The 27,044-nt window shown below is 45.5% G+C and overlaps 1 long non-coding RNA gene across 1 annotated transcript in view; it reads right to left on the bottom strand.

The window, feature by feature from the left end:
- Positions 1-27,044, bottom strand: part of LOC115459901 — a 114,811-nt gene that overhangs the window by 8,639 nt on the left and 79,128 nt on the right. Inside the window, exons 2-3 of the long non-coding RNA XR_003940347.1 lie at positions 16,950-17,211; positions 4,040-4,692 (exon numbers count right to left, since the gene is read on the bottom strand). This is a non-coding gene — a long non-coding RNA (uncharacterized LOC115459901). The remainder of the gene's footprint in view (positions 1-4,039; positions 4,693-16,949; positions 17,212-27,044) is intronic.

Here is a 27,044-nt window from a genome sequence, read left to right on the forward strand (position 1 = left end):
TGCTGATGTTAAAGAGAAAGAAGCGACAGGTCTTGGATATCTGCTGGATATGCGCAGAGAAGGAGAGGGAGGAGTCGAAGATGACTCCGAGGTTGTGGGCAGATGAGACGGGGAGAATGAGGGTGTTATCGACTGAGTTAGAGAGTGGAGGAAGGGGAGAACTGGGTTCTCTGTTGATAATTCACGTATGTGCAATGATTCAAATAGGCACACTATCAGAAAAAGAGTGTACCCTCTTTACAAACAGAGCACACTCTTTTGAAAGAGTGCACAGTAATACTAGCAAATTAAAAAAAAAAACACTAACCTCCACACAGCACTGCCGACACAGCCCATTCAAATTGAATGGGCTGTGTCTGCATTAGCGCACGGAAGCTGCTAGCATGGCTTAGTAAACAGGTGGATAGATATTCTTTAATGACAAGCAACAACATGGGATATGTCATTGACATCTCCCATGTTGATGCATGACAGCCATTACTAGGTGGTCGTAAAATATAACTCTATAGCTTAAGGTCAAATGGAATGCTCTTTGGCCTTATTTAATTTAATTTAATGTTGATCTTTATAGTCCACTTAACCTTTAAGTTCAAGGCGGAGTACAGACCGGTTGGAAACTATATTTTACAGTAGAACATTTTAACATATTCATACATAGAACAAGTAAGTGTACAGTTAAACAACATAAAAGCAATTAAGAAGCAAATGAGTAAGCAATCGAGAAGGCAAGAGTGATCAAAAGGGTTAAGAGTTTGTGTACATGATCGTATAGGACCTTAAACATTTAATTGGCTCCTGCGATTGTAGGATGAGGACATTTTTACCAACCGTATGACAGTTGTATTACTTTTCCTAGAGGTCAGTGGGATTGCTCTCATTGTTCTGTTTATTCTGTGGTCACCTCATCTTGGTCTGTTCTGGCTGCCATTGTATGCACTTCCAACTCACTTGAGAACGATCAACGAATTAATTATCTTCCATAAATCCCTGAAGACTTACCTCTTTGATAAAGCCTACCACGAGAACCCATAGCTAACTATAACACAACACCTTCCAACTTGAGTCAGAATGTATCTCTCTACAACTGCTTGATCAAATCCTCTTGTCTTCCTTGACTTCTTTGTAACACCAAATGTATATTTCATCCTGGAATAGTGATGCCACAACAGGTCTTTGTAAGCCACATTGAGCCTGCAAATAGGTGGGAAAATGTGGGATACAAGTATAATAAATAATAATAATTGTAGATGTTATTGGATCATTTTCCTGGGATTTGCTGTTTTTCTAGGATTTATTGACATCCCATAGTGTTCTTGAAAAGTCATGTCTTCAAAAGTCGATGGAAGTTCACATAAGCTGACATTAATCTGAGCTTTAGAGCTAGTGAGTTCCACAGTTCTGCTCCTTTCCCTAACAACATTGAGTTCAATGTCCTTTTGAGGTGACAATCTTGTTTGTTAGGAGGTACTAGTCGGATGTCGGTTAAGGATCCAAGGGATTTTCTTCATTGATAATGTAATGAAGGCGGTTAGCTTGGCAGAGTTTAAAAAGGAGTTGGACGGTTTCCTAAAGGTCAAGTCCATAGACCGCTACTAAATGGACTTGGGAAAAATCCACAATTTCGGGACTAACATGTATAAAATGTTTGTATGTTTGGGTAGCTTGCCAGGTGCCCTTGACTTGGATTGGCTGCTGTCGGGGACAGGATGCTGGGCTCGATGGACCTTTGGTCTTTTCCCAGTATGGCATTACTTATGTACTTATTGAAGTTTGTAAGTATTCTGGGGCCATCTCATATAGATATTTGGGAATCATGGTGAGGAGTTTGAATTCTACTCTGGCCTTACAGGGGAACCAGAGCAATTTGAATAAGAATGGGGAGATCACACCATTTCCCTCCTCCAATTAGCTTGGCCTCAGCGTTCTCCATTTTTATTTATTTATTTATTTGTTGCATTTGTATCCCACATTTTCCCACCTATTTGCAGGCTCATTGTGGCTTACATAGTACCGTCAAAGGCATTTGCCCAGTCGGTGGATAACAAATACAAAGTTGTATAGTGATCGTATGAGGTAGAAGTGGAGGGTCGGAATGGATGAAGATTGCGTGATGTCCTGTTCGATCATAGTCATGCTGTGTTGGTAGGTGAAGAGGGTTACGTGGGGTCGTTGGGGTAGGCCTCTTGAAAGAGGTTGGTTTTTATAGCGATTGTCAAAAATAATATAATATTATCGTAAATCCTACAGATTTGTAAGAGTTTTTTTTTTTTTAATAAAAGAATGTTATCAGTTGTTGAGTGAATTTCTGTTTTGTCATCTCTTTTGTCACAATAGCCCTGGAAAGCTTTTATTAAAGAGCGTTTTTGCATAATTAGAATGAGTAAGATAATGTCTAGCAAAGATGGAGGTCAAACAGCACTGCAATAACGCTTGCATATTAATTGCCATTACTACATAGTTTTGTTGGAAGTTAATCTAGGATGGCATTGCCTCATGATATAACCAAGACAAAGTTGAAATTCCACAATAGAACACAGTTATTACAAAAAGGTATAGTCTATAGTCCACCCCATATGACTATCTAACAAAGGCCCCCTTTTACCAAGCTGCGGCAAAAGGGGGCCAGTGTTGGCGTTGGTGTGTGTTTTACACGCATACTGAGGCCCCCTTTTATCGCAGCTGGTAAAAAGGAAGTCTTGCTTTCCTACAGGAAAAGGCCGGGCGGCAAGTAAAGCACTTGCCGGATGGCCATTTCAGAGGGGGAGCCCTTACTGCCACCCATTGAGGTGGCGTTAAGGGCTCCCATGTTAACCTGGCAGCAACAGGGCAGTGTGCGGCACTGCCCAATTACCGCCAGGTACACTGTCGGAAATGACGGTGCGCTAGGGGTGGGAAGTACTGCTGGGCTGCTGCGGTAGCCCAGCGCTACTTTCTGTATTGAGTGGTAAGCCTGCGTTGGGCTTACCGCCACTTAGTAAAAGGAGCACATAGTGCAGTAAAGTTTTGCTAACAGCAAAGTTAAGGCATATTGGGGAAAATTCTATATATTTCGCCAAATACTAGGCGCTACCTCTGCGCTCAATTTTCAGCACAACAACACTTTCTAATGGATGCAAAGCAATGAAATGGGACAAAAATGGCAGATCCACGTGAAAACACGCTTCCACACTCATTTATAGAATAGCACATAAGTGTTTCAACGTGTTCAGGAAAGGGAGCATGGCCATGGTAGGGGCATGAGCGGGCCAGGGGGAACAGCGCTCAGTTTGCACAGTGGGATTTACACCTGGGTTCAGTTGGTGTAACTCCTCGTGCCCAAAGTTGAGAGTGAATCCTGGTGCTCTGCACTATTCTATAAACAGCACCGATCCCGAAACTTCTACTATAGAATACCATTCGCTGCCGATTTATTTTGAGAACCGAATTTTGAGCGCCATATATTAAAATGTCCCCCATTAGGTGCAAAATTTCAGAGTTAATTGCTGGGGGCATTCCCAACACTTTGGGAAGGCAGCCATGCAGCCAACACAGCGAAATGATTGCTAATATATTAATAGCACAGTCAATTACATGGAGCATAGTTAGCTACCACTGTACCCCTCTATCTGTGGCATTAGCAATAAATGCAAGATAATAACCTTCACATTAACTGCAAGCCGGGTCCCTGCCCATTCCCTAAATTCTACACCTCATAATGGCAGTTTTCATATAAGATGTTTAATACAACAATTCGGACGTGCTAACAGTTAATACGCTGCATTAAATGTTAACGTATTTTAAAGTCATGTTAAACACCAATATGGTTTAGTAACTAAGGCCCCAGAATCTTCTTTGTACAGATTAGGAAAGTTCAGGAGGACTTTAAGGGCAACTTTTCTATTCACCCTACAAGTGAACTATAAAGTCCAGCATCTTTGCTACCGTTTAACGCAGTCCTCCCATAGCAAGTGCAAGCCAGTTGATCGTTTCATGACTATGGAAAACAGCACAACTTTTTATCTATTGATGTTTTTTCATAGTACAAGCATATGTCACTAACCTGGTGGTGAGCACTTGGAACATGAGCCAGGTCCGTCCCAAGGGCCGGGGTCTCGGACAGCAGCAGACGAGTCACCGTCCCACTGGATGCAAACTGGGGAGACAAGAGCTGAGCTGGCTTAGCTGGAGCTGGGCCGGCATGGCTGTTGCTGAGCTGATTTGGTAGGAGCTGAGTTGGCTTGGCTGAAGTTGAGCGGCTGACGCTGGGCTGGCTTGGCTGAAGCTGAGTTGGCTTGGTGATGTTGGGCTAGCTTGGCTGAGGTTGAGCGGGGCCTGACGGAAACTTCCTTGAAGACAAGAGAAGTGAAGACATCGCTTGGATGGAGGGACACTGGTTTTCAAGATGCCTGCCACAGGCATCATCAGAATGCATCAGACGTCCACGAGACCACACACACTGGGCGTGCACGCATGGCTCAGCATCGGCTGCCTGGTGGAGCCCTTCCCAGGAGATAACTCAATTTTCCCAACTCCTCAGCTCAGCTGGTGGTGGGCTGTCCCACACAAGTGCTGCAAGGTGAGCCGGACGGGGTTAGGGCAAGGCGGCAGGCATGACAGCATATTCTTTACCTGTTATACTTTTCCTTATGTTCCAGATTCAGAGAAATTTCCTGTACCGTTGAATTTTCCAATTTTCAGTAGCATAATGATATTCTGTAAAATAAATTTCTGTGTGTTACATATATAAATGTTTAGAATACCAGCATATATGCCAACATGCCACTTAAGCATTATTCTGCAAACACTCATTTCATTTATATAGCATGTGTTTGTAAGGGAGTGCACAAAGGACAGAGCATGAGAAGTACTCAGCAAAACTGGGTGACTAAATTGATATGGTTTAATATGCACATATCTGTGGCATTTCGGCAGTAACATTTCCACCAGCTCTTTGGTTAGCATAAATGCATGCACCAAAATGTTAAAGGAAAGGGAAACGGGACTTGATATACCACCTTTCTGAGGGTTTTTTTTGCAACTACATTCAAAGCGGTTTACATATATTCAGGTACTTATTTTGTACCAGGGGTGATGGAGGGTTAAGTGACTTGCCCAGAGTCACAAGGAGCTGCAGTGGGAATTGAACTCTGCTCCCCAGGATCAACGTCCACTGCACTAACCATTAGGCTACTCCTCCACTAGCGACTTTCTATGTAGAAGCCTGCCCTTGTAGATCAGCAATGCAGCCGCACAGGCTTCTGTTTCTGTGAGTCTGACGTCCTGCACGTACGTGCAGGACGTCAGACTCACAGAAACAGAAGCCTGCACAGCCTTCTACATGGAATGTTGCTAGTGGAATAGCAACATTCCATGTAGAATCTCCAACAGTAGCAACATTCCATGTAGAATCTCAAATAGTAGCAACAGAATCTCAATAGTAGCAACATTCCAGGATCTCAAATAGTAGCAACAGCAACATTCCATGTAGAATCTCAAATAGGGAAAGGGAAATGGGACATGATATACCGCCGTTCTGAGTTTTTTTTTTTTTTTTTTTTGCAACTACATTCAAAGCGGTTTACATATATTCAGGTGCTTATTTTGTACCAGGGGCAATGGAGGGTTAAGTGACTTGCCCAGAATCACAAGGAGCTGCAGTGGGAATTAAACTCAGTTCACCAGGATCAAAGTCCACTGCACTAACCACTAGGCTACTCCTCTACTCAGTTGGGACTGTAAAGCCTACATTCTTTAATAGAATCCAGGGGCCCTGTTATAGAATTGCCCCCTATAGGATAATTCTATAAAGAGAGCAGTAACATTTGTGCATTGATTATGTGCGTAAATGATTAGAATAGTAACATAGTAACATAGTAGATGACGGCAGAAAAAGACCTGCACGGTCCATCCAGTCTGCCCAACAAGATAAACTCACATGTGCTACTTTTTGTGTATACCTTACCTTGATTTGTACCTGTCCTTTTCAGGGCACAGACCGTATAAGTCTGCCCAGCACTATCCCCGCCTCCCAACCACCAGTCCCGCCTCCCACCACCAGCTCTGGCATAGACCGTATAAGTCTGCCCAGCACCATCTCCGCCTCCCAACCACCAGCCCCGCCTCCCAACCACCGGCTCTGGCACAGACCGTATAAGTCTGCCCAGCACTATCCTTACCTCCCAACCACCAGCCCTGCCTCCCAACCACCGGCTCTGGCACAGACCGTACAAGTCTGTCCAGCACTATCCCCGCCTCCCAACCACCAGCCCTGCCTCCCAACCACCAGCCCCGGCACAGACCGTACAAGTCTGCCCAGCACTATCCCCGCCTCCCAACCACCAGTCCCGCCTCCCACCACCAGCTCTGGCACAGACCGTATAAGTCTGCCCAGCACCATCTCCGCCTCCCACCACCGGCTCTGCCACCCAATCTCGGCTAAGCTCCTTAGGATCCATTCCTTCTGAACAGGATTCCTTTATGTTTATCCCACGCATATTTGAATTCCGTTACCGTTTTCATTTCCACCACCTCCCGCGGCATATGTGCGCATAAATCCCATTACTCTGCCTAAGCACTGGTCTGTATATAGGCACATATCTTTCTTACCCCTTGATTCTATAAATGCCACCCAAAGATAGGTATTTTTATTTATTTTTTATTTGTTTCATTTGTATCCCACATTTTCCCACCTATTTGCACCATGAATAAGAGAGACTGAACTGTGCTAGATAAAGCTGGATGTTTGGGACATTTGTATATTATGTAGCCATAAGCATTTACGCCAACCATGCTTGCATCTAAAGTTAGGTAAGAGAATGGGAACTTAAGTTAATATTCAGTCATGGCAGTTGTACGTGGAGCTGCCGCTATAGATTTCACGCTTAACGTTCCGTATCTTGGCGGCCATCTTTAGGCGCCATTTACCGAATCTACCCCACAGTGTGCATTTTACAAATAGGTATATACACAGGTAGACAAACTGCGAAAGGAGTAGAATAAGCCAGCCACAATGTCCAAGAAGACCACAGCTTATTCTTCAAATGAGATGTGCTGATACAACACAACAAAATTTACTGCTATCAACACACCTAAACTAAACTTGCCAATTTCAGAAAATTTAAAAATCCTTGGAGTAACAATCGACCGCTACCTTACACTTGAGACTCACGCGAACAACACAACAAAAAAGATGTTCTTCTCCATGTGGAAGCTGAAAAGAATAAAACCATTCTTTCCAAGATCTGTCTTCCGCAACCTGGTACAATCACTCGTATTAAGCCATCTAGATTACTGCAACTCATTATATGCAGGCTGCAAAGAACAAATAATGAGAAAACTTCAGATAGCCCAGAATACAGCAGCCAGACTCATCTTCGGAAAACCAAAATACGAAAGCGCAGCACCATTGCGCGAGAAACTACACTGGCTCCCACTCAGGGAACGTATCACCGTTAAAATATGCACGTTAGTGCACAAAATCATTCACGGTGAAGCCCCTGCATACATGTCTGACTTGGTAGACCTGCCACCTAGAAACGCCAAAAAATCATCCAGAACTTTCCTCAACCTCCACTTCCCTAAGTGCAAAGGCATAAAGTATAAAGTATTACATGCATCAACCTTCTCCTACAAGAGCACGCAACTCTGGAACGCACTGCCACGCGGCCTGAGAGCGGTCTATGAGTTGACAGACTTCCGCAAATGATTGAAGACCTATCTCTTTGACAAAACATACCGCAAGGATCAAAACATATAAATCCCATATACACCATAACAAAGCCTCAAGATATTACCCCATGTACTCCACTTCCCCGTACTCTCCCCCATTCAACAATCTACCCACAGATAAAAAATGTCTACCCCATCGCCCTCTTGCTATTACTCGATCAGCGTAGTAATTCCCCAACGTCATATCCTTAAGCTTCTACGCCCCAAAGGTGATGGATCTGACTCTGTCTTCCTTAACTATTCACAATGTAACCCATAATCGTAATGTAACCAATTGTACTTCCATCATTTACAATGTATTGTAAGCCACACTGAGCCCGCAAATAGGTGGGAAAATGTGGGATACAAATGCAATTAAATAAATAAATAAAACCAAACCCGACACGGGCCGAGTTTCCACATACAAAGTCTTCGTCGGGGGTTCTAAAAAGCCAGCAAAACAAATATAAGTGATATCTGCTGGTTGCATCCTAGAGACGCGTTGTGCTAGGATGCTTGAGTTTTACTACTCTTAATGGCATTTTGACTGTGACCACCACTTACATTTGTTTTGCTGGCTTTTTTAGAACCCCCAACGAAGACTTTGTATGTTGAAACATGGCCCGTGTTGGGTTTGATTGGGAGCCAGTGTAGTTTTTCACAAAGGGGTTTTGCGCTTTCCAATCGTGTTTTACCAAATATAAGCCTAGCTGCCGTGTTTTGAGCTGTCTTTAAGGTTTGTTCTTTACATCCCGCATAAATTCCATTGCAGTAATCTACGTGGCTTTATGTGGTCCTATTTATATGGTTACCTTGGCCAGTTAAGTGCTGAACATTGGCAATTACCAGCCAAGTGATGACTGACTCCACCCCCAAAACCCTCCCAAAAGAGTTGATTTCACGTTAGTTGCTAACTGGACATTTCAGTTGCACTATCTGGTGGTTAAGTTCCACTGAATATGTCCTGTTAGCCCTGAACAAGCAACTTAATCAGTCAGGAGCCATTTCAGGCCAGTTAAAATCACTTTGAATATCGACTCCGTCCTGCTATAGAATCACCCCCTCAAGACAACAGCATTTAAAAACCGTAAGGCTGTTTTCAAGGTTTACTTAGGTCTAATACTGCCAAAAGATCTTGCATTAAATTTCATGACTTAATTAATAGCAGCCCTCCAGGCTTTTAGATTTTAAAGTTGGTGCTACGATGCATCCAAAGTACATGTTCCAGCTCATAAGTGTTTGCGAAGGATGAATACGGAATCGATACAATTTGGCACAAACAACAGAACAGATTCCAAAGTCACATTAGGGAAGGTGTGCGAGCTGGCAGAAAGTTCTGTAGACTGTGCTCGAGACAGAGTCTGTTGACAGGTCATGAAAAATGGGTCATTATAAAATTCATGTTTAGACTGCACCAGTCTGGGATAATGCCATTCGTCACAGCAGCTCTGGCCCGCTAATGAGGCCGCATTGCATATTCATGTCGGTAGTGTCCTACCCCCTCCCACCCTGAGCCGGTGCCTGGTAAATATCTCCACCTCCTGCTGCAGCTTGGCCCCGGCCCCCGTCTTTTTTATTTGCTATGTTGCAGCAATTACACTGTAAAAGTACTGCAACAAGATTGATTGCTCTGATCCGTAGTTCAATTGTAAATTAGAATACACATCCCCCTGGGGACACACAGCCCCTATTTGTGATTAAGAAAAAAGCCCCTTAATAGACTAATAGCTAAAGTTCTCTCTCTTTTACTTTCAGGCAATTAGCTTGATGAAATGGCCTCTTTTCTGTACCCTGGAAGTGTAAACCGATATCATAATGAAGTGTATGATGTTTATTCTATTATTTTCACCTTGCCATGGATGCAGGAAGGCATAAATAATGGCTGCCATACTGTTACTGTTTCAGAAGTGAGCTACTTCTTAAAGAGGAAGCGTCTTCTTCAGACTAATAAGAAATGTACTACCACTTCCACGTATATTTAAAGCACTGCTAGGCAGGGGTGTAGCCAGACTTCGGCAGGAGGGGGGGTCCAGAGCCTGAGGTGAGGGGACACATTTTAGCCCCCCCCCCCCGCCATTGCCGACCCCCACCCCGCCGCCACCACCACCAGCTTTGACGACCCCTGCCGACGACTCTCTCGATGCCCCCTCCCGCCGCCAACTCTCCCCCATCTACCTTTGCTGGCGGGGGACCCCAATCCCCGCCAGCTGAGTTCCTCTTCTTCCGGCGCAAGGTTTCGTTCTGTTTCTGTGAGTCTGACGTCCTGCACGTTGTACGTGCAGGACGTCAGACTCACAGAAACAGAACGAAGCCTTGCAGATCGGCCAGCGAGGTCCTCTTCTTCTGGCGCAAGGCTTCGTTCTGTTTCTGTGAGTCTGACGTTGTGCACGTACAACGTGCAGGACATCAGAAACAGAACAAAGCCTTCGTGGGAAGAAGAGGACCTCGGCTGGCGGGGATTGGGGTCCCCCGCCAGCAAAGGTATCCCACGGCGGTGGCGGGGGAGGGTTGGCGGTCGAGAGGGTCATGGTCCAGGGCCAAATCTACGGGGGCCAATGCCCCCGTGGACGCACGTAGCTACGCCACTGCTGCTAGGTATATACAGAAGCAGAAAACAGTGATGGGGGGTGGGGGTGGGGGAAAGGCTCACAAGTCTGTACATTCAAATCAGCAACCCAGCTCCAGAACCCATACCTTCTTGAATTCTGACATTATCACCTCTATCACCTGCACTAGAACACTGCTCCACACATTCTCTACTTTTCCTGTAAAGAAATAATTTCTTAGATTGCTGAAAAATAAATAAATACTTCCTTAGGTTACTCCTAAGCCCAGTGGCGTAGCCAAGGGTGGGCCCGGATGGGCCCAGGCCCACCCACTTTGGGCTGAGGCCCACCCAGTAGCAGCACACCTATGATGCAACTGGCAGGGATCCCCAAGCTCCACAAGCCGAAAACTCCCAACAACTGTCCCTCCTGCATACCTTTTAAATAGCAGATCTTCACCTGCAGCAAAAAGTGACTGATACATACTGCTCACACCTGCCCCACAGCCTTCCCTCTGATGTATTCCCACCTATGCAGAAACAGGAAGTTGCATCAGAGGGAAGGCTGTGGGGCCAGCATGAGCAGTGTGTATTAGTTGCTGCTCACTGCCAGTGAAAATCTGCTATTTAAAAGGTATGCGGGAGAGGGGGGATGTTTGAGAGACCATATGGCATGCAGGTGAGAGAGGGCGAGACCATATCACTTGTGGGACAAGGCGGAGTACTGCCCACCCATCTTGGGCCCAGGCCCACCCAAAATTGGGTGTCTGGCTACGCCCCTGCCTAAGCCTATTCCCTCTTAACTTTGTTATATGCTCCCTCATTCCAGAGCTCTCCTTCATTTGAAAAAGGCTCTCTTCCTGTACATAAATGGCCTTGAGATATTTAAACGTCTCTATCATGTCTCCTTTCTCCCTCCTGTCTTCCAGCGTATACGTGTTGAAGTTCATAAGCCTGTTCCTATAATTTTTGCGTTCAAGACCGCTTACTAATTTTGTAGCCTCCCTCTGGACTGACTCCATCCTGTTTATATCTTTCCGTGGGTGCGGTCTCCAGAACTGCACGCAGTACTCCAAATGAGGCCTCACCAGAGACTTATACAACGGCACTATCACCTCCTTTTTCCTGACGGTCATGCCTCAGGAAAAAGGATCCAAGCTGCCAAACTTTTCCTTTTCGCCAATATGGTTTGTATTCTTCTATTACCTTTTGTCATCTCAAGAATTGATTACTGCAACTGGTTCTACTATGCTTTCCCTTTGAGAACTTTGAAAAAGGATTCAGCCTATTCAATCAACTGGTGGATCAGCTCATGTAACACCACTTCTCTCTGCTGAACACTGTCTTCTGGTCTCTGTTTGAGTTAAGTATAAAATTCTCACTATTGTATCCAATAGTCATCTCCCTACTGCCTACTTATCTTCCCCCATTGTTCTCTGCACTCCCTCGCACTCCCCATGCATCCTTGCGAGCCATTCTAGTGCCTTCCCAGATCTGGATGGATACCACCCAGTCCACAGTATTCTGTTACCTCAGTCCCCACCTCTGGAACCTCCTTTTTTTTTTAAATTCAAAGTACTCCTCAGGGGGAGGAATGCTGGCTTCGGCCTAACCCCTGGTAAGCCTTTCCTCAGTTGAGAGGTGCCCAGCTCTACCACCGGCTGCCTTTCAGGTGCTGTGGAGGACTTGCAGTTCATCTGCATATCCTTACAGCCTTCTCCGGGGTGACACCCAGGTCCACTCCGATGCACTCAGGGCCTCCGCTCTAGGTGCCGCGCGCCGTTTTTTCTCTTTACATCTAATCTTGCTAAAGTACCTCAGTCATTTATGGCCCCTATTCATATTCTCTTCCTAGCCCTGTCCCTTCCTAATCTTTTCCCTCACCCCCTACCTCTCTTCGCTACAGGAACTCACTGCCCATCCATCGACTTCATCACCTCACCTTCTCTCCTACCCTCTTCCTCCCTCTTGGCTTTTAATCTCCGCCTCTTTCTTCCGTCAATTTTGCCTTCCCCATTCCACCTAAATACCTCTCGCCTTCGACGCCTTCGTGGCCACACCTCTCCTACTCTCCTCTGCTCTCTTTTACTCCTTCTCTTACTCTCAGCCGGTGACATCAATCCCAATCCTGGCCCCCCTCACCAACTATTATCCCAACTCTACAGATCTCACCGCGACCTCTCTAACCTCATCTCTATTTCTCTACTCCCCTCCTCTTCTCTGCCCTTCTCTTGCGCCCTATGGAATGCCCGCTCTATCTGTAACAAATTCGCCTATATCCATGACCTCTTTATCTCGCATCACCTCCATCTGCTCGCCATAACAGAAACCTGGCTCTGCCCTGATGACTCTGCTTCAGTCGCAGCCCTGTGCCATGACGGTTATCTTTTTTCACATACTCCTCGCCCTGCTGGCCGTGGGGGCGGTGTTGGACTACTTCTCTCTCCCTCCTCCAGATTTCAACCCCTTCTTCCACCTCAATCTCACTGTTTTTCCTCCTTTGAAGTCCACTCTATCCGCCTTTTCTCTCCTCTGCCTCTTCGAATAGCGGTCATTTATCGTCCCCCTGATAAGTCCCTTTCATCCTTCTCAGTGACTTTGATGCCTGGCTTGCCTTCTTCCATGATCCTTCCTCCCCCTCTCTCATCCTTGGTGACTTTAATATTCCTGCTAATGATCCTTCCAACTCTTATATTTCCAAGTTACTCGCTTTAACGTCCTCCTTTAATCTCCAACTATGCTCCACCTCCCCCACTCATCAAAATGGTCACTGTCTTGATCTCATCTTCTCCTCCAACTGTTCACCCTCTAGTTTCCTTGCCTCTGATCTTCCCTCCTCTGATCACCATCTGATAACTTTCACACTTAAATCTCCTCCCTCCCAGTCCCATCCTATCTTATCTAATTTATCTAGGAATCTTCACGATATTGACCCTTCATCTCTATCCTCCCATGTTTCAAACCTCCTCTCTACTGTGGCACCATCCACTTCTGTCAACGAGGCTGTTTCTTCTTACAACAATACTCTATCCTCTGCCTTAGACACTCTTGCACCTTTGATGACCCGCCCTGTAAGGCGTACAAAACCCCAACCTTGGCTCACTTCTAATATCCGCTACCTACGTTCCTGTACCCGCTCCGCCAAACGCCTCTGGCGGAAATCTCAGGCCCTTGCTGATTTCTTACACTTTAAGTTCATGCTGACCTCCTTCCAATCTGCTCTTTCACGTGCCAAACAGGATTATTATATCCAACTGACCAACTCTCTTGGCTCTAATCCTCGACTTCTCTTCACCACATTGAACTCTCTCCTCAAGGTGCCCCCTCCCCCAACTCCCCCTTCATTATCTCCTCAGACCCTTGCTGAATTCTTTCACAACAAGGTTCAAAAGATAAACCTTGCTTTCTCTACCTCACCACCTCTCCCTCCACTAGTCCGTTCCCCTCTCTCTCCTTCCCCTCATTCCCTTTCCTCCTTTCCTGAAGTTACTATTGAGGAAACTACACTTCTTCTTTCTTCCTCAAAATGTACCACCTGTTCCTCTGATCCCATTCCCACCCACCTTCTTAATGCCATCTCTCCTGCTCTTATTCCTTTTATCTGTCACATTCTCAACCTCTCACTTTCCACTGCGACTGTCCCTGCTGCCTTTAAACATGCTGTGGTCACACCTCTCCTTAAGAAACCTTCACTCGACCCCACTTGTCCCTCTAATTACCGACCCATCTCCCTCCTTCCTTTTCTCTCCAAATTACTTGAGCGTGCTGTTCACCGCCGCTGCCTTGATTTTCTCTCCTCACATGCTATTCTTGACCCACTACAATCTGGTTTTCGCCCTCTCCACTCAACCGAAACTGCGCTTACTAAAGTCTCCAATGACCTATTACTGGCTAAATCCAGAGGTCAATATTCCATCCTCATTCTTCTTGATCTTTCCGCTGCTTTTGACACTGTCGATCACAGCATACTTCTCGATACCCTGTCCTCACTTGGATTCCAGGGCTCTGTCCTTTCCTGGTTCTCTTCCTACCTCTCCCTCCGCACCTTTAGTGTTCACTCTGGTGGATCCTCTTCTACTTCTATCCCTCTGCCTGTCGGCGTACCTCAGGGTTCTGTTCTTGATCCCCTCCTCTTTTCTATCTACACTTCTTCCCTTGGTTCATTAATCTCATCCCATGGCTTTTCCTACCATCTCTATGCTGATGACTCCCAAATCTACCTTTCTACCCCTGATATCTCACCTTGCATCCAAACCAAAGTTTCAGCATGCTTGTCTGACATTGCTGTCTGGATGTCTCAACGCCACCTGAAATTAAATATGACCAAAACCGAGCTTCTCATTTTCCCCCCCAAACCCACCGCCCCGCTCCCCCCGTTTTCTATTTCTGTTGATGGCTCTCTCATTCTCCCTGTCTCCTCAGCTCGAAACCTTGGGGTCATCTTTGACTCTTCTCTCTCCTTCTCTGCTCATATCCAGCAGATTGCCAAGACCTGTCATTTCTTTCTTTACAACATCCGTAAAATCCGCCCCTTTCTTTCCGAGCACTCTACCAAAACCCTCATCCACACCCTTGTCACCTCTCGTTTAGACTACTGCAATCTGCTTCTTGCTGGCCTCCCACTTAGTCACCTCTCCCCTCTCCAGTCGGTTCAAAACTCTGCTGCCCATCTCATCTTCCGCCAGGGTCGCTTTACTCATACTACCCCTCTCCTCAAGACCCTTCACTGGCTCCCTATCCGTTTTCGCATCCTGTTCAAACTTCTTCTACTAACCTATAAATGTTCTCACTCTGCTGCTCCCCAGTATCTCTCCACACTCGTCCTTCCCTACACCCCTTCCCGTGCACTCCGCTCCATGGATAAATCCTTCTTATCTGTTCCCTTCTCCACTACTGCCAACTCCAGACTTCGCGCCTTCTGTCTCGTTGCACTCTACACCTGGAATAAACTTCCTGAGCCCCTACGTCTTGCCCCATCCTTGGCCACCTTTAAATCTAGACTGAAAGCCCACCTCTTTAACATTGCTTTTGACTCATAACCACTTGTAACCACTCGCCTCCACCTACCCTCCTCTCTTCCTTCCCGTTCACATTAATTGATTTGATTTGCTTACTTTATTTATTTTTTGTCTATTAGATTGTAAGCTCTTTGAGCAGGGACTGTCTTTCTTCTATGTTTGTGCAGCGCTGCGTATGCCTTGTAGCGCTATAGAAATGCTAAATAGTAGTAGTAGTAGTAAAACTTGGTTATATCATTTAGCATTCCCAGCCTTCTATCTTCTTTCTTTACTTCCCCTTTCTCCTGAACTCCCCTTGCTTTTCTTTCTCTGATCTTTCACCGCCACTTCCTTACTCAGGGGTCCTTTTAATAAGCCACATAAGTGTCTACACACGCCCAACACGTGCCAAAATGGAGTTACCGCCCGACCACCGCGTGGCTCTTGTGGTAATTTCATTTTTGGCGCTCAACCGATACACGCTTCTGAAAAATATTTTTTATTTTCGGATTCGCGTAACGGACATGTGCCAAGTGGCATTTGACATGCGTAGGTCATTACTGCCCAGATTCTTTACTGCTAGGTCGATGGCTGGCGGTAAGGTCTCAGACCCAAAAATGGGTGCGTGGCAATTTTGATTTTGCTGCATATCCATTTTCGGCAAAAACAGAGAGGCTTTTTTCACAGGCGCACCGAAAAATGGATTGGTGCGCACTGAGAAACCGCGCCTACACTATGGCGAACCATTTTTCAGCGCACCTTTGTAAAAGGACCCATCGATCTATGTATATTGGCCATTGTAATTTACTTTCATGTTCTCCCACTTTTATTTGTTGTGAACTGTCTAGTGGCACTAAATACATAAGTATTGCCAAACTGGGAAAGACCAAAGGTTCATCGAGCCCAGCATCCTGTTTCCAACAGTGGCCAATCCAGGTCACAAGTACCTGGCAGAAACCCAAAGAGTAGCAGCATTCCATGTAGAACTGCAAACAATAGCAAGATTCTAGAATCCTAAAGAGTAGTAACATTCCATTCAGAATCCCAAATACATAAGTACAACAGTATTGCCATACTGGGACAGACCAAAGGTCCATCGAGCCCAGCATCCTGTTTCCAACAGTGGCCAATCCAGGTCACAAATACCCGGCAAGATCCCAAAAATGCACAAAACATTTTATACTGCTTATCCCAGAAATAGTGGATTTTCCCCAAGTCCATTTAATAACGGTCTATGGACTTTTCCTTTAGGAAGCCGTCCAAACCTTTTTTAAACTCCGCTAAGCTAACCGCCTTTACCACATTCTCTGGCAACAAATTCCAGAGTTTAATTACACGTTGCGTGAAGAAACATTTCCTATGATTCGTTTTAAATTTACTACATTGTAGCTTCATCGCATGCCCCCTAGTCCTAGTATTTTTGGAAAGCGTGATATATCGAGTCCCCATAAATAAATAATTTTACCTGCACAGGGAGGTGGGCGTGTTTTGTGCAGGACTACGAAGGGCCCAAAAGTAGGACGTCCAACAGGGATTTTATTTGGATAGACATGGGTTGATGGTGTTGCTTATTGCTCTTTTTTGCTAGATCACATTTAACTTGCATTACTGCCAAACATGTTCTCATGATGCAATAAACAGAGGTTGTAAAGCCATATTTTTGTAAAGATTCTGCTGGGAGCTCTGGTTTTAATTTGACAAGTTACGAGCTGACAACTTACCCACTTCCAGAAGGAAGACTTTTTGGCTAGTCTTGTTTTTGGACTTATATCCCTTAGCATTTGTAGTCCTTGACTCCTTTCCGTTCAATGAAGGTAGTGCTGCGGGTCCCTTAATACATCAGGGTGGGTTTGACAGAAATCCTGGACTGCAACAGTGGAACTTGGAAGGCAGACCACCCTTTACTCTCAACTTGCTCCGTTTGTTTCAGTGCCAGACAGAATACTATCACGGGTTTCTTTCTGATTCTTTCATTCTGTTATCCTGAAAAATGGAGGAGAAGAAAGAACAATCTTTGTTTTTGTTTTTAAAGAAGATGAAATAGAGCATCAAATACATTTTTAAGAGTAAAGCAAGAAATGCAACGCAATTGTTTACAACACATGAGGTTCTCGTAGGATATGCAATAGATCTGATTTTACAGGAGTCCTGTCCTAGATCTGGAAACAATTATGATGAAATTCATGACTCATTAGCAGGCATTCAATATTATGTTTCTTATTTGTGGATCAAGGCTGCTGGCAAGATTGGGGCAGCTTTTGCAGGTTTGTTACAACCCTTGCATAGGGTTTACGACTATTTTCTTGTAATGAAAGCAAGCAATAAGCAAAGTCATTCTCTCTTCTCTCTCTTCCTCCAATGGTCTATATATATATATATATATATATATATATATATATATATATATATATATATATATATATGGACTCACCTATATGACTATATGGTTAGACTTGTTCTCTTGCTCAGGAGCAGGAGTAAACGTTCACAGCTTTAATCTAGCTGAGATTTGTCAGAGTTTACCTCCAGTAAACTATACAGACACCTAGGTGTCTATCCTGCTTATTTTCGAAGGAGATCGCCGGCCATCTTCCGACACAAATCGGGAGATGGCTGGCGATCTCCTGAACTCGGCCAAATTGGTAAAATCGAAAGCCGATTTTGGCCGGCTCTAACTGCTTTCAGTCGCAGAGCCGGCCAAAGTTAAAGGGGGCGTTTTCGCAGGGTATGGAAGGCAGGACGGGGCGTGGTTATGAGATGGTCGGCTTCGGACGATGATGGAAAAAAGAAGGCCGGCTCTGACGAGCACTTCGCCGGCTTCACTTGGTCCATTTATTTTTAGGACCAAGCTTCAAAAAAGTGCCCCAACTGAACAGATGACCACCAGAGGGAATCGGGGATCACCTCCCCTTACTCCCCCAGTGGTCACCAACCCCCTCCCACCCCCAAAAAAAATTAAAAACATTTTTTGCCAGCCTCTATGCCAGCCTCAAATGTCATACCCAGCTCCATGACAGCAGGTCCCTGGAGCAGTTTTAGTGTACTTCAGCCAGGCGGACCCAGGTCCTCCCCACCCCTACCTGTTACACTTGTGGTGGTAAGTGTTGAGCCCTCCAAACCCCACTGTACCCACATGTAGGTGCCCCCCTTCACCCCTAAGGGCTATGGTAGTGGTGTACAGTTGTGGGGAGTGGGTTTGGGGGGATTTGGGGGGGGCTCAGCACCCAAGGTAAGGAAGGTATGCACCTGGGAGCAATTTGTGAAGTTCACTGCAGTGCCCCCTAGGGTGCCCGGTTGGTGTCCTGGCATGTCAGGGGGACCAGTGCACTACAAATGCTGGCCCCTCCCACATCCAAATGCCTTGGATTTGGCCGGGTTTGAGATGGCCGGCCTCGGTTTCCATTATCGGCGAAAACCGATGCCGGCCATCTCAAACCCGGCCATCTCTGACATTTGGCCGGCCCCAACCATATCATCAAAACGAAAGATTCGATAATATGGTTCGGGACCGTCCTTTGCGGCGCTGGCCATATAGATAGCCGGCGCCGTTTGATTATGCCCCTTTATGGTGCTCATTTTCAAAGCAGATGAACGTCTTAAAAGGCCTACAAAAAAGTCCATCTGCTTAAAAACTTCCAAATCCTCATTTTGGAAAGTCAGAATTTGAATATTTCACACTGTATGTCATCCAAATAGTAAGGGGACGTGTTGTGGGCGTGTTTTGTGCAGGACTACAGGGGGCCCAAAAGTAGGTCATCATCCAGCAGGGATTTTCAAATGGGAAGAAATGTCCGTGTCTAAAAAAAAAGCACTGATGTTTTTATCTAGACCTGTTTCAGTCATGCCCAAGTTACAAAATGTTGATCTAATTGAGTAGCTGACCACTGGAGGGATTAAGGTATGACCCCTCCTTAATCCCCCAGTGGCTGCTGTCCCCTTCCCCGCTCCCCTGAATATGAAACTGGAAAGGAAAAACAGGCCCTATGTCAGCTGCAGGTATTATGGCCATTCTGAAGAAAGCAGCTAATAGGTCAGAAGAGTAGGCTACTGGTTGACCAGTCGACTGTGTGCCAAGGGACCCAGGTTCAGCTCCCACTTCAACTGTTGTTTTTAAAATAATTCTGAGCCTTCCAGAAACAGAAAAATATCTACTGTACCTAAATATATAAGACACTTGGCTACTGAAGTGCTGTATATTCAGGTACAGTAGGTATTTTTCAGGTCCTGGAGGGATCACATTTACAAAAATAAAGAGTTATAGTGGGGTTTGAACCTATGCTACTTGGTGGTATTAATCCGCAAATGAATTTTTTCCGGAGATGGGAAGGCGGTAGAACGAGAGGACATGAAATGAGATTGAAGGGGGGCAGACTCAGGAAAGATATCAGGAAGTATTTTTTCACGGAGAGGGTGGTGGACGCTTGGAATGCCCTCTCGCGGGAGGTGGTGGAGATGAAAACGGTAACGGAGTTCAAACATGCGTGGGATATGCATAGAGGAATCCTGTGCAGAAGGAATAGATCCTCAGAAGCTTAGCTGAAATTGGGTGGCGGAGCAGTTTTGGGGAAGAGGGGGTGGTGGTTGGGAGGCGAGGATAGGGGAGGGCAGACTTATACGGTCTGTACCAGAGCCGGTGATGGGAGGCGGGACTGGTGATTGGGAGGTGGGAAATACTGCTGGGCAGACTTATATGGTCTGTGCCCTGAAAAGGACAGGTACAAATTCAAGGTAAGGTATACACATATGAGTTTGACTTGGGCAGACTGGATGGACCATGCAGGTCTTTTTCTGCCGTCATCTACTATGTTACTATGTTACTATGTTTACAGTCCACCGCATTAACTAGTAGACTGCTCCTCTATTCCATTTTTGAAAATGATGTCAGGGCAGCAAGAGAGGAACAGCACAGCGTGGAGCAGCATTCAGTGAACACTATTCAATAAGATAAGTGCAAGAGCGCAATATTGGATAGATGGGCATGTTCTAGCAGTGATTACGCAGTGAGGATATGATGTTTGAAAAAAAAAATATGAAGTGTATTTAACACAGTATTTGATCGCAGATTTACCAGAGGGAAATTGTGCCAAACGAATCTCATTGAATTCTTTGATTGGGTAACTGGAGAATTGGCTCATCGACATGCTATAGACGTAATCTACTTAGATTTTAGCAAAGCTTTTGACACGGTTCCCCACAGGAGGCTCTTAAATAAACTAGATGGGCTGAAGATAGGTCCCGAAGTGGTGAACTGGATTAGGAACTGGTTGACGGACAGACGACAGAGGGTGGTGGTGAATGGAGTTCGCTCGGAGGAGGGAAAGGTGAGTAGTGGAGTGCCTCAGGGATCGGTGCTGGGGCCGATTCTGTTCAATATATTTGTGAGTGACATTGCCGAAGGGTTAGAAGGTAAAGTTTGCCTATTTGCGGATGATACTAAGATTTGCAACAGAGTGGACACATGGGAGGGAGTGGAAAGCATGAAAAGGGATCTGAGGAAGCTAGAAGAATGGTCTAAGGTTTGGCAATTAAAATTCAATGCGAAGAAATGCAAAGTGATGCATTTAGGGAGTAGAAACCCACGAGAGCCTTATGTGTTAGGCGGGGAGAGTCTGATAGGTACTGAGGGGGAGAGGGATCTTGGGATGATAGTATCCGAGGATCTGAAGGCAACGAAATAGTGTGACAAGGCGGTGGCCGTAGCAAGAAGGTTGCTAGGCTGTATAGAGAGGTGTGATCAGCAGAAGAAAGGAAGTGTTGATGCCCCTGTACAAGTCATTGGTGAGGCCCCACCTGGAGTATTGTGTTCAGTTTTGGAGGCCGTACCTCGCGAAGGATGTTAAAAAAATGGAAGTGGTGCAAAGAAAAGCTACGAGAATGGTATGGGATTTGCGTTCCAAGATGTATGAGCAGAGACTTGCTGACCTGAACATGTATACCCTGGAGGAAAGGAGGAACAGGGGTGATATGATACAGACGTTCAAATACTTGAAAAGTATTAATCCGCAAAAAAATCTTTTCCGGAGATGGGAAGGCGGTAGAACAAGAGGACATGAAATGAGATTGAAGGGGGGCAGACTCAAAAAAGATGTCAGGAAGTATTTTTTCACGGAGAGGGTGGTGGATGCTTGGAATGCCCTCCCGCGGGAGGTGGTGGAGATGAAAACGGTAACAGAATTCAAACATGCGTGGGATGTGCATAAAGGAATCCTGTGCAGTAGGAATGGATCCTCAGAAGCTTAGCCAAAATTGGGTGGCGGAGCAGGTGGGGGAAGAGAGGTTGGTAGTTGGGAGGCGAGGATAGTGGAGGGCAGACTTATACGGTCTGTGCCAGAGCCGGAGATGGGAGGCGGGACTGGTGCTTGGGAGGCGGGAAATACTGCTGGGCAGACTTGTACGGTCTGTGCCCTGAAAAAGGCAGGTACAAATCAAGGTAAGGTATACACATATGAGTTTATTTTGTTGGGCAGACTGGATGGACCGTGCAGGTCTTTTTCTGCCGTCATCTACTATGTTACTATGTATATGTTATTAAGTTTATTTAAAACTGTGACATTGGGGTTTTTGCCTATGATGAAGAGAAGATTCCGTGAGACCAATATTGGATCTTGGAGCTCTTTGAGGCTTTTCCCCGTCAATTCAGTCATTTTGTAACGTGTGGAATATTTTGTTTTTGAATATTGTTATACATCCATACCACCAATTTGGTTATTTAGTGGATTCTTTTTTAGAATAGCGCCTACCAAGATTCTCACACAAATCCAAATTGTCGCCAATTAACACTAATAAATGATTATCGCCCAATTATTGGTGCTAATTGGCTCATTAGCTAATTTATTTGTGTGTATATCTCAGGATTGCATTACATTTTTGCATGCGTTTATAAGATCTGGTGGTAAGTGTATGGAGGAGGGGAACATAAATCTGATGGCCAAATATTGTCTGTGGTGAGGAATTCAAGCCATTTCTTGCTGTACAGTAGTGTAAATTCATTCCATTCTGCCTAGAGCAAATTTCTTCTGAAACAGGTTTGCTATGGGGCTGAGAGACCCAACAATGGCAATAGGGGCAATGGGAAGTTGGACTTCGCCTCTTTCATTAGCCATAGTGGAAAATATTACATCTTTAGCAAGATACGGCCTCCAAAACTGGAGTATTGTGTTCAGTTTTGGAGGCCATATCTTGCTATAGATGTAAAAAGACTGGAAACGGTGCAAAGAAAAGCTACAAAAATGGTATGGGATTTGCATTGTAAATCGTACGAGAGACTTGGCTGACCTGAACATGTATACCTTGGAGGAAAGGAGAAACAGGGGTGGCATGATACAAATGTTCAAATATTTGAAAGGTATTAATCCGCAAACGAACCTTTTCCAGAGACGGGAAGGCGGTACAACTAGAGGACATAAATTGAGGTTGAAGGGGGGCAGACTCAGGACTAATGTCAGGAAGTATTTTTTCACAGAGAGGGTGGTGGATATGTGGAATGCCCTCCCGCGGGAGGTGGTGGAGATGAAAACGGTAATGGAATTCAAACATGCGTGGGATGGTTCCGTGGAATCTTAGCGGAGATTGGGTGGCGACGCCGGTAATTGGAAACAAAACGGGAGCTGGACAGACTTCTACGGTCTACGCTCTGATCGTGACTGAATAGATAGGGATGGGCTGGAGTGTAAATTTTAAGGGGCTTCGATGTTAGCTTCAGAACTTAGTACAAGAACAGTACTGGGCAGACTTCTACGGTCTGTGCCCTGAGAAAGGCAAGGACAAATCAAACTCGGGTATAAAGTATCACATACCATAAAAATGAGTTTATCTTGTTGGGCTGACTGGATGGACCGTACAGGTCTTTATCTGCCGTCATTTACTATGTTACCACGTCATGTCAGGATGTTGTGTGAAGGCCAGATAGAGTGAAAGTATTTTGCCAAAGAGGTCATCCAAACACCAGAAGAAGAAGAAGGGATGGCATTGGGGGCATCTTCCTTTATTCGGAATGATTTGGGTTACTTGCGTGTTCTTAATAGAGTTGCAGCCCTTGTTTCCAAATACTACTTACTACTAAACATTTCTAGAGCGCTGCTAGGGTTACGCAGCACTGTACAGTTTAGCAAAGAAGGACAGTCCCTGCTCAAAGAGCTTACAATCTAAAGGACGAAATGTCGAGTTGTGGCAGTCTAGATTTCCTGAGTAGAGGTATGGTGGTTAGGTGCCGAAGGCGACATTGAAGAGGTGGGCTTTGAGCAAGGATTTGAAGATGGGCAGGGAGGGGGCCTGGCGTATGGGCTCAGGGAGTTTATTCCAAGCATGGGGTGAGGCCTTTATTCGGAATGATTTGGGTTACTTGCGTGTTCTTAATAGAGCTGCAGCCCTTGTTTCCAAATACTACTTACTACTAAACATTTCTAGAGCGCTGCTAGGGTTACGCAGCACTGTACAGTTTAGCAAAGAAGGACAGTCCCTGCTCAAAGAGCTTACAATCTAAAGGACGAAATGTCGAGTTGTGGCAGTCTAGATTTCCTGAGTAGAGGTATAGTGGTTAGGTGCCGAAGGCGACATTGAAGAGGTGGGCTTTGAGCAAGGATTTGAAGATGGGCAGGGAGGGGGCCTGGCGTATGGGCTCAGGGAGTTTATTCCAAGCATGGGGTGAGGCCTTTATTCGGAATGATTTGGGTTACTTGCGTGTTCTTAATAGAGCTGCAGCCCTTGTTTCCAAATGTGTGCTTGTTGCTTTTATCGAGGTATAGTGAGAGAGAGCAAACACCAGCAGTCCCAGTTGTCGATGTTACCGTGTCGGTTTCTTGCCTCCCTCTGCCTCTTATGAAACGATTATAAGACATTGATGCCAAAAGTGACAGCGTATCAGTTTCTAAAATCCTTCTCAGAAGAATCTCATCAAGGTAAATTTTTTAGTGCATTGTGTGGAGTTTTTTTTTCCTCTTTTTAATTTGTTTCCTGTGACTAGATTAAAATCTTCGTGTACCCTTTAGAAATCAGTCAGAGTTCACGTGCCAGAATTAAAATGCAATCGTGGAAAACATGTGCCAACCGATGTCAAAGCCAGCCACAGAGAACAAGAGCGTTTTTTTATTATTTACGATGAACAGTTAATTGAAGGATAGAGCATATAATGGTAACCAGCTGTCAACAAGAAATACCAAACAATGTACAGATGATGCATACAAGACTTCTCAAAATTACAAAGCTGATTTCTGTTAGCTTTTTATTCCCCCTACAATTCAGGTGCTTAGGGAATGTTTTCCACATTGAGTATTTAACTCACTATCCTGTTTCACTGTTCAAAGCTGAATGGTGGTAGCCATTCAGCTGTCTTTAACTTCTTGTCCTTAGCTGTACAGAAAAAAGAGAAGATTTCTCATTTTTTAAGATTTAAAAAAAAACGGAAAACTTGGAAGTGGAGAATTCTGGAAAAAGAGGAGTAAAGTGCAGGACAATCAAGATTGATTGATTGATTGATTGAGGTATTTATTTATTTATGATATTTATATCCCACATTATCCCGAACAAGTTTGAGTTCAATGTGGCTTACAATAAACAGTATAGGATACATGACAAGGAATAATGCATAAGAAAGTAATTTGTTGTAAGAATCCAATTTTACAATGCAGTATCATAAACGTACTGGGATAACTACGGATGTTAACATTTTATTGAAATTTATTGAGATTTCGTTTGTATAAAACAGGTAGGATCGTCTGCTGCTGGTGTTAAACTGACAAGATTTAATTTCACAAGGGCAATTTTACAAACTACTAAGGCATCTGCAAAATCTACAGACACTTCAAAACTTGTAGAGTTTGCAAAGAGCGATGCATGGATGTGCAAAAGAACATAAGCAGGTCAATATTCAAAACGTATTTTAGAACAGGATCTGCTGACATAAGCCTGTTCTAAGATTCATGAAGAAATGGGACTTTTTTTGCAGTGGTTAAATGCAGCAGAAGAATCCATTATAGAACTATAAATGTTTAAAATATCAACAATGCCAAAATAGACATATAAACATTTAGGTCCCAACACAAAAAAAGTCTATGGGATCCTATTACAAAGCTACAGTAACCACTAACGCATGCTTACCATCAGAAGCGTAGTCGGATTCAGTATTTTGGATGGGTCCAGAGGTGAATTGAATGGGCCCTTCCAAGCGCATGTGCTGCTGCCCTCCCCCTCCACCACCACCACCACCACCAGCACACCACACCACACCACAAATATCTTTTAAGAACATAGATTTCTTTTTCACCTACCCCACATCACCTCCGTCTCCTCCACGGCATTCTGGCATCTGCTCTCCTGTCTCTGAACCCCTTCCTTCCCCAGTGTACCGTATAAGCATGCAGCGATTCATTCTCACTGATTGCACCCAGGGACGTAGCCAGACCTCGGTGGGAGGGGGGTCCAGAGCCCGAGGTGGGGGGCCACAGTTTAGCCCACCACCAAACCCCCTGCCACTTTCAACCCCCGCGCCGCTGACTCTCCCCCACCACTTTTGACCCCCCCTCACCGCTGACCATCCCCCGCCGCCGCCACCAGGTACCTTTGCAGGTGGGACCCGCCAGCCGACGTCTTCTTCAGCGTCGGTCTCCGGCACATTCGCTGATCTGTTTCTGACTCCTGACATTCTGCACGTGTGCACGCAGGACGTCAGGAGTTAGGACTCACAGAAACAGATCTGCGAACGTGCCGGAGACCGACGCTGAAGAAGACTTCCGCTGGCGGGGGTTGGGGACCCCCACCAGCAAAGGTACCTGGCGGTGGCAGGGGAGAGGCGGCGGCGAGAGGGGGGTTGAAAGTGGCTGGGAAGGGGCGGCGGCAGGGGGTCGAAAGTAGAGGGGGCCAGGGCTAAATTTGTGAGGGCCCATGCCCCCGTGGCTCCTGATTGCACCAGACCTGCAGGCTTCCATCTGCCACGTCCCGCCTTCGCTGACATCATTGCCTGTATCCTGTCTGGTGGAACGTGGTAGATGGAAGCCTGTGAGGCCGGTGCAAGCAGCGAGAATGAATTGCTGCACATGCCGAGGATGCCTATGTTGACACCAGGTTCAGAGACAGGAGCGCGGATGCCAGGATGCCGCAGAAGAGGGAGGAAGACAGCAGTGTGGGACTTTTCCACAGACAAAAGGGCTTACCGTGGGAAATGTTCAGATGTTCCATGGTAATTTTTACACTTACTTGTGCTACCCTTATTCCATGAAAGGGACATGAGGATCGCCTGGTCGCTTGCCTGCCTGGTGAGAAGGTGGTGGACCTCATGCATCACCTAGCCATGATTTTAGACAGTGCTGGGGAGGAGCCAGCTGTCTCGGTGCATGTGGGTACCAATGACATAGGAAAATGTGGGAGAGAGGTTCTGGAAGCCAAATTTAGGCTCTTAGGTAGAAAGCTCAAATCCAGAACCTCTAGGGTAGCATTTTCCAAAGTGCTACCCGTTCCACGCGCAGGGCCCAAGAAACAGGTAAAGCTCCAGAATCTCAATGCATGGATGAGGCAAAAGGTGCAGGGAGGAGGGTTTTATATTTGTAAAGAACTGCGCAACATTCTGGGGAAGGGAGAGGGTATTCCGGAAGGATGGACTCCACCTTAACCAGGGTGGGACAAGGCTGATGGCATCGGCATTTAAAAAGGAGATAGACCAGCCTTTAAACTAGAACCTGGGGAAAGGCCGACAGCCATTCAAAAACACATGGTTTGGAAAAAAAGTGCCTTTCAAAGATATACCAAAACAGGGAAGATAGGGTATCCCGATAGAGAGGATGCAAGAGAGACCTTAGCAGATCAAGAGTCCTTAAATAAAAATC

The sequence above is a fragment of the Microcaecilia unicolor genome, chromosome 1 (genome assembly GCF_901765095.1).
Source record: "Microcaecilia unicolor chromosome 1, aMicUni1.1, whole genome shotgun sequence".
Classification (NCBI taxonomy): domain Eukaryota; kingdom Metazoa; phylum Chordata; class Amphibia; order Gymnophiona; family Siphonopidae; genus Microcaecilia; species Microcaecilia unicolor.